The sequence below is a fragment of the Triturus cristatus genome, chromosome 6 (genome assembly GCF_964204655.1).
Source record: "Triturus cristatus chromosome 6, aTriCri1.1, whole genome shotgun sequence".
Lineage (NCBI taxonomy): Eukaryota > Metazoa > Chordata > Amphibia > Caudata > Salamandridae > Triturus > Triturus cristatus.
Window position 1 is genome coordinate 324295720 of NC_140589.1, and position 13694 is coordinate 324309413.

Below are 13694 nucleotides of genomic sequence, written 5' to 3' on the forward strand. Positions count from 1 at the left end.
TAAGATGTTGTTTTATAAGATGTATTTTATTGTCAAATGCAGTGCAATAAGAGCTAGTATTAATACCTTGTTGGCAAGCTTTGCAGGTGGTGCACTTAAAGAAGCCTTTCCTAGCCGTTAGCCACGTTGTTTTGCCTTGATCTTCTGTGCTGCTTTTTACTAATGCATTGCCCATGCTGGCAGTCTTCCTGAATGTTATAGAGGGATTGTTTGTTATGAGCTTCCCTATGATAGGGTCATCCTTAATTAATGGCCAATTGCGTCTAACGGTGGTGCGAATTTGTTTATCCTGTTTTGAGAACCCCAGAATAAGTCTGATTGGGTCAGCTGCATTTTTCTTGTTATCAGACTTGTTCCTATATTGTAGGAGGTCAGTCCTCGCTTTCTGTTTGGATTTCATGATAGCTGCTTCAATAATCTTACTTTTGTACCCCCGTGCTAGGAACCGATTGCGACACTCTCCCTGTATTTTGTCTACCTCTTCCTCTTCACTGCATATGCGGCGTATGCGTAGCATTTCCCCATATGGGATGCTATTGATGAGGTGTTTCGGATGTGCACTAGTTGCATGGAGAAGCGTGTTACCCGCAGTTGGCTTCCTAAATAGGGTAGTGGTTAGTTTGTTATTGACTATTTTGATTTGGACATCCAAAAAGGTAACCTGTGCACTGCTTATATCATGAGTAAATTTGAGATTGACATTGTTTATATTGAGGAGTTCTATAAATTCTAATGCGCTTTTTTCACTGCCTCTCCATATAATAAATAAGTCATCTATAAATCTAAGCCAACTTACAATGTGGGTCTTAAATGTTAGTTCATGCTGCCTCATGAGGACCAGCTCCTCCCACCAGCCCATAAATAAACAGGCATAGCTGGGAGAAAAGCTGGCCCCCATGGCTACTCCCTGAGTCTGTTGATACATTTGACTGTTGAAGGTAAAGAGATTATTATTGAGACAAAATGTTAACATATTGTAGAGCATTTTGTTGTGCTATTCAAATTGAATAGCTCTTTTGGATAAAAAGTGTTCTACTGCTTTGAGACCATCTATGTTTTTGATGCAAGTATAAAGAGACGTTACATCCAGAGCAATAAGTAAATAACTCTCATCCCATATTATATCTCTAACCTTTCTCAAAAAGTCACTAGTGTCTTGTACGTATGACTTCAATTCTTTCACATGATCTTGTAGGAAGTAGTCAATATATCTAGACACATTTTCTAGGGGTCCATTGCAGGCAGCAATGATGGGTCTACCCGGTGGCCTCGTAGTGTTTTTATGTATCTTGGGTACAAAATACATAACTGGTGTGGTTGGGTGATCTTTTTTTAAAAATTTATATTCATCCCAATTAATCATGCCCACACTTTTCCATGCCAATAATAGAGAGAAAAATTGTTCTTGCATCTGCTTGTATTTTAAGATGGTACATTTTCGATAACATTCCCCATCCTTAAGTTGATTACGTGCTTCCTCTAAATATTGTTCCAAAGGCCACAACACTATATTTCCACCCTTATCTGCATTTCTAATGACAACCTTCTTGTTCTCATTAAGTTTCTTAATTATTGCAAAATAACTTCTTTCTTGATGGGTGTATTTTACTTTTGACTTATTTAATGAATAATTGAGACTTTTGATCTGTGCCACCAATTGCTCACTGAAAATGTCCAAAGAGTCACGTAGCATAACAGGTACAAATTTGGACTTCATCTTAAATGGAGTGCTCGGTTTCACGCCTTTCACCGTTAGTCTATCCAAACTTGAATCCTGATTATCTGTAATAGTTTGTGCCGTCATGTTGCTGGTTGTTTGAAATTGTTCCATTTGGAGATCTTGCATATCTTGCAATAAACCTGCATCTGATACCATTAAATTCCATGGTTCTTTCTCTTTGTCTTTGTCACTGATTGTGCTCTCAATAGGGTTGGTTTGATCCCTATTGGCCTTTGACAAATGATATTTAGCTAATTTTAATTTTCTAATGAAACAATAAATGTCCGCCCTAGTTTGCACATAATCAAAATTGGATTCCGGGCAGTATGATAGCCCTAATGATAATAATTGCTGTTCCGCTCTGGTTAGATTGACATTAGCCAGGTCAATAATAGTATTTTCTACAGTAGCATTAGGGGCCGTGGTGTTAGTTATGGCCATATTAGTTGCGTTTATCTGCGATTGCCTCGTCCTCGCCCCCTCCTCTTGTTTTCTCCTACTTCTTTGGGCCTTTCTTCTCCCCCTTCTCCTCTGGGTACTCCTGCTGCCACAGGTCCCTTGTTTCGGGGTCACAATGTGTCTCTCCTGCTTCTTTATAAAAAGTCCAATTCTTCCCCCGGGGTTAGTCTTAGTGCCCCTTGTTCTCTTCTTCTTTGCCTGTTTTCCGTGTCCGATTCACTGTCCACTGTGGAGCTTAGTTCTGACCCAGATTCCGAACCCTTTTCTTGTTGATTTGGATCTTTGCCAGCAGCGCCTTGCATCCGTCGGCTCGCTGTGGCTGTTCTCAGCGTGTCGTATCTCCTTGCGAAGGTAAATATTTGGCCATTTGCGTAGTCGTCTTGATCGCGTTTAAACTTGTATGTTTTCCTCGCCTTGATTTTCTCTTCTTCTCTGCCGAGTCGATTGACCATTTCTTCATGCAATTTGGCTCTGCTCTGCGGGTCCCCTTGCTGTTGAATTTCACTTTCTAATGTCTCTATTTTAGTTTGAAGTTCCGCTCTATCAATTTCGGCATATTTAACTAATATGCTCACCAAGCGTCGTGACGATTCTAAGTTACATTGGGCCCACTCTGTCATCATTAATGGGTTCGGAGTCTCGTAACTGTGGGCAATCATGATGCGGAGACCCCTCGGGATTCTCCCCACATCAAGGTACCTCTGCAGAGATCTTGCTTCCCACCATTTCGATTGCTCCTGTTTTTTAAGTTTCTCCAATATACGATAGTTGTCTTTAACTCCTTTACTTTTGCCATTACTTTCTCCTTCCGTTACTTTGTTGGTATTAGGGCTTGCAGCTGGGTCGTCCGAAAACATTTCCTCCGCCGCCATTTCCCTATTTTTTAGCGTGTCGGCCGACATATTAGGCTGGTGTAACTACAATATATAACTATGAGTCCAAAAGTTCATATACCTAGCCTCTGTGTTGGGCTACTTGGTTATATGATTTGGTGCACACCTCCTCCCCTGTTCGCAACTGTTTCCAACGTACCTGACAGCGGTACCTCCGGACGAAGGAATAGCTTCCAATCCCGCCTTCACTCCTCCGAGTAATCCACGAGTTGAATGCCGCTCCTCTTCCTGTGTTGCCTGTCAGGTAATATCCGTAAACTAGAAGGTGCTCAGGGGGCTTCGGTTACTCCTTTGCGGGAAATAAAGTTCAGTGCCCTCGGGGTCCGTGCTGACTCCAACTAACGAGCCCGCGTCGTTGTCAGCTTCGTTCCCGTCCGGGCGGTAGACTGCCGTTCCGAAGCCTGCTTATTGAGGAAGGGGTCCATAAATTGGAGGCAGACACTCCATGCAATATTTGAACTTCTCGTTTCACAATTTTCTGAGGAAAGAAGACGAGTATGGACCCAAATCCGTGCTGCAATAGGTTTTATTTGTTACACACCACCAGTTAGTCCGCCATGACGCGTTTCGGCCGTCCCTCGGCCTTGATCACATGACACGCTACAGACTGTGAGAGCTATTTTTAAAGTGCCAGTACTTCCATTGTGCATGATAGACATAGACAAAATACTTATGATTTGTTAAGAATACAGCTAGCCTTGTATAAATACATATATCGTTTACATAGATACAAATCTACTAGTAATTCATGTTCGCTATACACAAAATTATATATAGTCTTCATTAATTGCATAAATGCTAACTCAAGTTAATGAGTATATATAATGTGTAATGTCATAGGCTTATCATGTGCAAAGTAGCAAAGTCTAAATAAGTGAATAAATAAATTAAATATTTCTTATTCTTGCATAACAAATTAATGTCATTGTTATGGTAAATCAGAAGGAACAAAAAAATAATAATAATAAAATGAGATTATGTGTTTGAATGCTTAAATCTATTAAAAGTTATATTATAAAATTACCTATAATATAATAAAGTGCAGTGCTGCCTAGATGTATATATATATCACACCGCTACGAAGTACAAAAGTACAGCACTCACGGGGAATTCATAACCCGATTTATTGGGTCAAATAAACACAAAAAGACGCGTTTCGGCGACTGCCTTTTTAAATTTTACACGGCGTCCCGAGACCAAGTTATTTAAATCAATTACTGGACATTGATTGGTCGTTTGGCTCCAGGTTGCAAAACACAAACGAGGGACTTGACAAATGGGTATTGAGACAAATTTCGGCCATCTTTAAACATGCACCAGAAATCATTATGCAAGTTCAATATCAATGAAAACATTTCATCAACTGCATAGATGTATACATATATACAAATAGACAGAAACTTAATTCAAAGCTTAATAAGAATTTTTCGCCCTGTATGGGCTATCACTTTTGCACAGTCCCTGATTTTAGTAGACATTAAAAGAAACAGGCAAAACCATAATTATGTTTTATAATCACAATGAAGAACAAGATGGGCTGGCTCCTGTCTCATTCTACTACAACAATTATTATCACCTCTTAAAGCAGATAATCCTTTGACAAACATGCTCTACCAGATTTGACCTTGTGAACTAAAAGTAGAGCCACAAAGAAAAGAAAGGAAAACCCACCAAAAAAGCAACCTAACATGGGGCAATTAATAGACCAAACAATCATAATACAAAGAGGCTATTCCAAAGGAATTGAAAATGTTAATGGGGGGATTTATAGCCAGCACACCCTGGTTGGCCACATAATAAATGCACACAAGGTAGATGACAATTATTACAGACCCTTGTGCACAGGGATATACTCCTAACCTATTAATTGTATTTTGTTGATTATAGATGAACAGCCAGTTCCTCACCGCTATTGAGGCCCTGAGGTATTTTAGTTTGTAAATCAATTATATACCAGGACTCAAGTCTGCGAAGTTTAAGTAGCCTATCCTCTCCTCGGATACTAATAGGTACGTGATCTAGGCAAAAATTGCGTAACAGATCCCTATTACTGCTATGGTGACTTTTGAAATGGCGGGCCACTGGATAATTAACGTCACTTGTGGTAATGGCTCTTAAATGTTCCAAGATCCTAATCTTGGTGGGATGTATGGTGCTCCCGATGTACCTGAGTCCGCATGGACAGATTAAACAGTACACCGTATGTGATGAATTGCAATTCATGAATTTTTCAATTTTCTTGGTGGTCGTTAGACCTGGAACCTCATACACTAGGGTCTTGTCACTGTTTTTGCACGCCTTGCACTTCCTGCATGGGGAGAAACCTTTTTCTGGACCTAGACATAAATCCTTTTTTTGTGGAGAATGATGGCTTTGGACCAGAGGATCTTGTAAAAATCTGGCCTTTCTGAATAACAATTGAGGTACTTTTGTCAGATCTTCTCCTATAACCGGATCGGAGAATATGACAATTTTTCCTCAACATTTGTCTGAGGTCATTATGGTTGCTAGAATAGTTGGTAATCATTCTGCAATCCATATTTGAGGACAGTTTGGCTTGCTCTTTCTGCTGTTTAGTTCCAGAAGGTCCACTTATTAATTCCATTCTGTCCTTGGTATCTACCTTGCATGTAGCGCTACGTAAATTGGCTTCTGAGTATCCTCATGTATAAAATCTAGCTGTACTTTCATCTGCTGCTGATTGAAAATCGCACTCTCGGGTGCAATTTCTCTTGATTCTCAACAGCTCACCATACGGAATACTTTGGATAAGTTTATCCATATGGCAGCTGCTGGAATGTAAGACGGAGTTACCCGCCGTCGGTTTTCTATGGAGGGTTGTACACAATCTTCCATTGGAGACAAAAACCCTTAAGTCTAGAAAATTCACGGAGATTTTACTAATTTCACCGCTAAACTTAAGGTTCAGATCGTTATCATTCAGACTTCTAACAAAATCATTAGATGATTCCATAGTACCACTAAAAATCCTCATGTATAAAATCTAGCTGTACTTTCATCTGCTGCTGATTGAAAATCGCACTCTCGGGTGCAATTTCTCTTGATTCTCAACAGCTCACCATACGGAATACTTTGGATAAGTTTATCCATATGGCAGCTGCTGGAATGTAAGACGGAGTTACCCGCCGTCGGTTTTCTATGGAGGGTTGTACACAATCTTCCATTGGAGACAAAAACCCTTAAGTCTAGAAAATTCACGGAGATTTTACTAATTTCACCGCTAAACTTAAGGTTCAGATCGTTATCATTCAGACTTCTAACAAAATCATTAGATGATTCCATAGTACCACTAAAAATGATAAAGAGGTCATCTATATAGCAGTTCCAGCTGATCAATTTGCTGGTCCACATTTCAGTGGCATCCGACCAGGCCACCCGCTTCTCCCACCAGCCTACAAAAAGATTTGCATAGCTGGGGCGAAGCAGGTGCCCATGGCCGTGCCTTGTAATTGTCTGAACAATTGCTCCTGAAAAAGGAAGATATTGTTGGTTAGACAGTATTCCACAAATTCCAAAATCATACAATTATGATCTCTGTACTTCAATGAACGGCCTTTCAAAAAATATTCAATAGCTTGGAGGCCCTTTTCATGTTGGATACTGGTGTACAGACTTCAAATGTCTAAAGTGATCATAACAAAGTCGGATTCCCAAATTATGCCCTCGATTCTCTTAAAAAAGTCTTTAGTGTCCTGGATGTAGGAGGTCAGTTCGATCACAAAATTAAACAAATAGAAATCAATAAATGTGGACATGTTTTCAGTTAATGATCCCTTTGAGGACACAATTGGACGCCCTGGTGGATTTCTGCTGTCCTTGTGCAGCTTAGGAAGATGGTAAAAAGTCGGAATGACTGGATGTTTACAGTTAAGAAATGAAAATTCATTACTGTCCAACATACCTTTATATTTCCATTTGCTTATCAGCTTTTCATAATTTTGAATGCTTGTTGAGTACTCTTTCATTGAGATATGTCTGTAGTTGTTGCCATCATTCAGTTGTTTCAATGCTTCCTTAACATAATACTCAGAAGACAGCAAGACGACGTTCCCCCCTTTATCTGAGGGTTTACCGACAATTGTATGGTCTCCTTGTAAATTATGTATGGCTTTCCTTTGTTGCTGTGTTAGATTATTAACATCTTTATGGTCTTATATATATATATATAGTGCATAGATCCTTTTGTTAACACTCTGGGGTCCCTGCATGTGGGCGGGACTATTCAGTGCTTATACCCCTGGAAGAGAACTGGGATTACAGATAAGTAACCAGGTAAGTAACTTATCCATACAGTGCATTCCTGTCCTTTTCCCCTGCGCCGGCGCACAATGGGCTGCTGGAGCCAACACAGGCACCTTTGCACCATGGTGCAAGGGTGCATGCCTTGTGGGGATGATTAATTTTGTGCAGGGAGGGAAACCTTCCTGCACATACACAATCACAAGAGGCTTTTTCCCCTTCTGCAGCACACATAGAAAGAGGAAAAACGAGGAGACTTACAATTTCTCGTAAATCTGGGGCAGTGTCAAAAAGCCATGATTGTCGCAGGGAATGCCCCTGCGACACCCCTTTTACAGTTTTCTGCGTGAAAGTGCACATATTTATAAGGCCATAAAAAGCCTTGTAATGTGGCTTTACCTGGCCTTATAAATATGCCAGTGGCACATTGCACAACCAGAACGTCCAAAAAGTGATGATCCAGCTGCTCAATAATGCCTGTAGGGCATTATAAATGAGGCCCAAGGTATTTTGCCTAACAAATGACCGCGGCACTTCATTATGGAGACTGCCAGATTGCTGTAGTCATTTTGTTATTTGGAAACTACACATATTTTTCCCTTCACATGGCATGCTATGAAATTATTTGCTGAGTATAGAGAATATTTCACTTCATCCTTTCTGTTATGAACCTTCATTGGCTAAATTAATGCATTTTAGTCAAGTCCTTCAAATGTAGTCACTTTTTTGTAGTCGCTGTGAAGAGACTTGAAATATAAAGCTCAGAGTGCATGCTGTGCAGGCTTTCTTCATTACTGGTTCGCCCTAAGAGACCTTCATGTCATCATATAAATTGGGAAGATGTTTGTGGGAGCAGGGGCTTTGGATATATAATTTGGTTTACGGTATCAATCTTAAAAACTCCTCTGGAAGACAAAGTCCAGCTCCAACTGAACCCTATGGTCGATTAGACCTTGGACACAAGTGAAAATTAATCAGGAGCTGCAAAGCAAAAGCAACTTATCTACCACAGTTTCAGTTTATCCTATGAGAGTCAATGATGAGAGTTGGTGTAAGTTTCAAAGCTTTGTTAATGTGGCAAATCTTTTTGAACTTTATTAGAATTCCCGAAAGAATGTCATTATTAATCATAGACAATTTATATACAGCCAAAAACAAATGCAGTGTGTTCCATAAAGGAAAGTCCCTATTCTAAGATCTTGCAGTAAGAGAAAAGTGTCAAATAGACCCCATAAAAAGCTCTATATCAAGAGGTTAAAGAATAAAGATTTTAGCATAAAATTTCAGTCAAAGCAGAATTCTCAGAAAGAGAAACTCATAACACTCAGTAGAGTCTCAGAGCAGCATACATTCAGACAGGGAAATAAAGTGGGTCTCTCTGATTAAATCTGAGAAGCGTCAGCAAAGAACCCTGCAAGGAAGTCAAGAAAGGGGATACATCACCTAGCTCTGTACCTACTCTAGGAACATACACTTATTTCTCATATCTATATTTGCAACATTCTTCTCTGTATGCCGCTTGAACATACAATCGGCTTACAATGTCTTCATGGGAACAGATAGCTTCCTTTCTCTCAGCAGTCAAAAGTCGATATCAGCATTTTAAAAGCAAGATTAAATGAAACATTGGTAGAATTCACTTCATTGGGGTTCACTTAAGAAACTACAGTTCATGGTTAGGCTTTTACATTTCTTCATTTGATCATCATTCTCACACATTTCAGTTAAGTACGTAATTGTTTTATTTGAAACATTCTTCGGTAATCAAACTAAACATTTTAATATTATTATGTTCTATGAAAACTATGCCTATGGGAAGGTCGGAAATTAATTTTTCCATAAAATCATGTCTTTTCCAGCACATTTGCATCATAAAAAGTTTAGTATCTCACATAATTGACCTAGGTCAAGTTTCATTGAAAGAAAATGCATTCTGCAGTTTTTCTAACTGAATGCATGTAACTGGGAAGCCAAATGCTCTCCCTTGCTTTTCAAATATATGGCTTTTCGTTTGAGGCCTACACATTACGTCTACGGGATAATTGCAGCCGCGGCCAGGGCGACTGACTCCGGAATCTGGGGATCACGGTTTGATCCCCGGCGCCGGTGGCAGATTAGCCCAGCACCATGTGACTCTGGGCAATAGCTTGCTTAATCTTTCCGACGGCCCCTAGCGCCTACAGACCCTTACGGGTGATTGTTTGCGCTTTACAAATGTGGATCATTAGTTTAAAATGTATTAGCAACTTCATTCTTTGAATCAATTGTTCATGAATGTATCTTGCTGGTTTAGCTAATTTCCAGCATTTCCTCATTATTATCGCCTCACTCTATACTTGCCATATGTGTCACTTTTATATGAGGAAAACATGAAACGCTGAGAATCAGAGGTATGTTCATTACCGTAAACACACCACTGCCTGTCACACAAGTTCCTTTCAGGGGCACAATGATTCTTGCATATTTGATTTGCACCAGAATGGTGAAACATGGAATAGTTTGCAGTAAAACAAACAGAATGTGTAGCAAAAGAGGGTAGGGATGCCTCTGGGAACTTTTTTCTTTTTGGTCAGGGAGCATCCATGTGTCACTCCCATCCACTTGCTAGTGAAACCGAAAAGCTCGCACCTCACTTACAGCTCATCAGAACTCCCTCACATCTGCCGAAGAACTTTTTCTTAACACTTTCTGCCTTAAATCTTTAAAGATTCATATCTCTGGATTTCCTTATTGGATTTTTGTTTTGTTTTTTGTGTCTTTTTATCCATGAAACATTTCTCTATGTTTCTATCTTAGTTGTGGGATTTTTCTTGTGTTGTGTTTTGATGTTTTAGGTGTTTTATGACTGCAAAAAACTTAACATAATTTCCTGTCTGCTTAGTGGCATACCTACTAAGGACTTGGGCCCAGGTATTAATTATTGAAACAGTGTTGTATCCAGACAAGTTTGTAGACACTACCACCCCAATTAAAAGCCCACTCTCTTAAACTGTGTCTTGATGAAGCTACAGCAATCTCAGGAGAATTGATTGAATGAAAAATAATACTGAGGCATACACTTTACTTTACAATCTGGTTTCTCTGAATTGCACTAACATTTATTAAAATGTGGCTAGACCCTAGAAAGCTTGTAAATTCAGCTAATATGTATAGATACATTAGTATTTTGCTGTAATTTAGTCATAAAGATGGCCTAGACTCAATGTATTAGCCAGTTTCATGACTGGCCAAACCTAGCTCCCTGAAGTGGTTGATGCAGATTAATGGCGATCATCCAAAACTCAGTGGCCTGATTCATCTTTCTAAATCCTCAACAAAGACAGCTCAACTCTCAAGATTAATCCATGTATATTGTAAGATCATTCACAGTTATTTATTGTATTTCACTTATTTAAGGTTTCTTATATTGCGGTGTTCTACCCATGGAGTGTTGGTGTGCTTTACAATAAACAACCCTAACTAATGAGACCCAGGTCTTCACATAACAGATAAGGAGAAAAGTAATTCATGTATAACATGAAAAAACATTTGAACAAGAAAAAAGAATGTGGGGTGGGACAGAGGGAGAAGGAAAAAACTGAAAGAACTAGGAAGAAGGAGAAAAACAGGGAAGATTCAGAAGGAAGGTAGTTCTAAAAGTATCAATTAGACAATCAAGGGGCATATTATCAAGACAGGCGATAAAATTATCGCCACTTTAGCAGCAGAAAACTGCTGCTAAAACAGCGATAATGGGCTTGATAATATGCTCTATGGAATTCCAATTGAAGCTCAGGTTAGATGTCCTTCACATCTAACATGGGCTTCAATGGGAAATCCATAGAGCTTATTATCAAGCCCATTATTGCCGTTTTAGCGGCAGTTTTCTGCCGCTAAAGCGGCGATAATTTTATCGCCTGTCTTGATAATATGCCCCCACGTCTCTTTTAAAGAGAAATGTTTAGTATTTATTCCTGAAAACTCCATGGTCTTGTCATCTGCCCTTATCGGGGGGAGAATTAGTGTAGCCTTGTGGCATTTGAATTTCTTGTGTGCAAGGCAGAAAGCTTCATTACTTGTTATATGGTTCCTTCTCCAGAAATGTATATTATTGAATGAAGTTAGGTGAGTTTTCAGAGTTGCAAGACTTTGAAAGTCAAATAGGAGAGTTTAAATTCAAAACTTGCCAGTGGATGTCTCTCAGAATGGGAGTGATATAATCAAATGTCCTGGTGTTAGCTGTCAGAAGAGTGGCAGAATGAAGGCCGGCTTTTAGAGGCATAGCTCTATAAAGTAGAGAACAGCGTAGTTATTTTTTGAGATAACAATGGATTGGATTACAAATTTAAAGTTAGATTGAGGAAGAGCTTGTTTAAGAATTTTAAGAGAAAAAGGAGCTTCTATAGCTGGTTTAGTGATGTGGTCAATATGAGAATTCATATCGAAGTTTGAGTCAGTCAAGGAATCCTATCATTTCACTTGGAGTAAAAGTTCATCTACCAAGTTAATATGATTTTCTAGATTGCATTTCTCGCTCAGTAGGATTCAGTCAGTCTTTGCTGGATTATTTTTTTTAAATGTGCTGATATTGATTTTTGTATTTGCAGTTAGGAGGTTCTGAAGAACGATGGCACTGTTCAAGCTTGTGAGTTTCTTGTAAAGTTGAGTATCATCCACATATTAATAATTGAAGACCTTTAAGTCATTTTTCATGGCTCCAGCATCTCAATATAAAGAAAGAACAAAGTAGGGGCATAAATGGACCCTTGAAAAAACCCATAAGGGGCTGGGAGGATTTCAGGCAAAAGTCTCTAATTGTAACCACTTGTTTTCAATTTTCTATGTAAGAAGCAAACAACCATTGTAGCAAACTCCTGAGAAGTCCATGCAAGATTCAGGGATGTTGTTGAGCCTCAATTGGTTGATGGTGTTAACAGCTGGCATTTAGCTGGGGAGAACCATGTAATAGGTTTGTGCATTATCAAACATATGATCAATGTAATTTTTGATCTTGATAGTGGATACAGTTGTTAAATTGTGCAGCTGGAACAAAGACATGATCCTGCTAAGCCTTTGCAAATGTTTATTCAAAAGAGTCTGAAACAACAGGACAATCAGCAAGGCACTAGTTCCAACTATCCCCATTAGAGATTTCGGTTCCACACACTGAAGCATCATAATTTCAAATCCTACACAAGATATTTTACATGTAAAGAGGTTTCTGGATTGGAAAAAGAAAAATGTCTTTTGTTTAGAATTTTTAAATTTGCCCTAGCCCAATTAGAGATGGACCAAAACTTGGTATCTTCTTTACTGCTTACCCAACTAAAGGCTTGTCTTAAACAAGCATCACTCGATGTAAGCTTTCGCTTGGACAGTAGCTCTTTTAGTAAAAAGGGGAGCTTTGAAATAATAGGGGATTCTATTATTATGAAAAGACCTCAGTCATATTTGACATGGAAGATGCCTCATGGAGTCAGATGTTTCTGGACCCTAATATGACTAAAGATTCTTCCATTAAATATTTTAACATTTAAATGGCATGGATCGTCAAATGTATGCAATCTCTCTCAAATGGTGTTCATGACATGAAGCCTGTTTTATTTTTCTGCCCTGCTTTACTGTTGTGTCAGCGTAATATATTAAGACCCCTTTTATTTTAATTATCCAGGTAGACATCTTCTGAGGCCCTGTGATTGATGTTTAACCCTCCAAATGAAATGTTCTGTATTCAAATGTTTAATTTTTTAAAATTCTTTTTAAACTTATATTTGAAATTCCCAGTATGTATTTTGTATGTGAATAAAACAAAGGGGGTAAGCAGTTCAATTGTTTTCTTATGCTTTTTTCATGTGCTTGATTTTTTATTATATATGTTGTTATTTATGCAGACCTCCCAGGAGTTTCATCATGAATAAAAAATAAAATGGACTTGAATTACCCAAAAAGTGAGCAGGCCATGGTATGACCAAGAATCCTAACCACAACAACTCGCCCCCCCCAAAACAAAAATAGGAAAAAAAAAAACCAAAAGCAATTAAACAAAACCATAAAATGGAGGCTATCTATGCAATAATAAACTAAACATAGCTAATAATAAGTGCTATGAAATTCCCTAAGAAAAGCTCACGCAGCTCCACACAAATCATAATCTTTCCATCATGCTGGCCTCACTATCCCCTTTTTGTTTGACAACTGTTCACTACAGGCCACGAAGGTGTCGAACTGGATGCACATGTCACACTACCTCATCGCACTCCTTTGCTTCTCTGTACTCTGACCAGACGGGACATACCCCACACATCTCCAGATTCCACCACAACAACATTGTTCCTCACTTCCTTCATCTTGAAAGGCCCAACAAACTTGGATGTGCCTTTTTT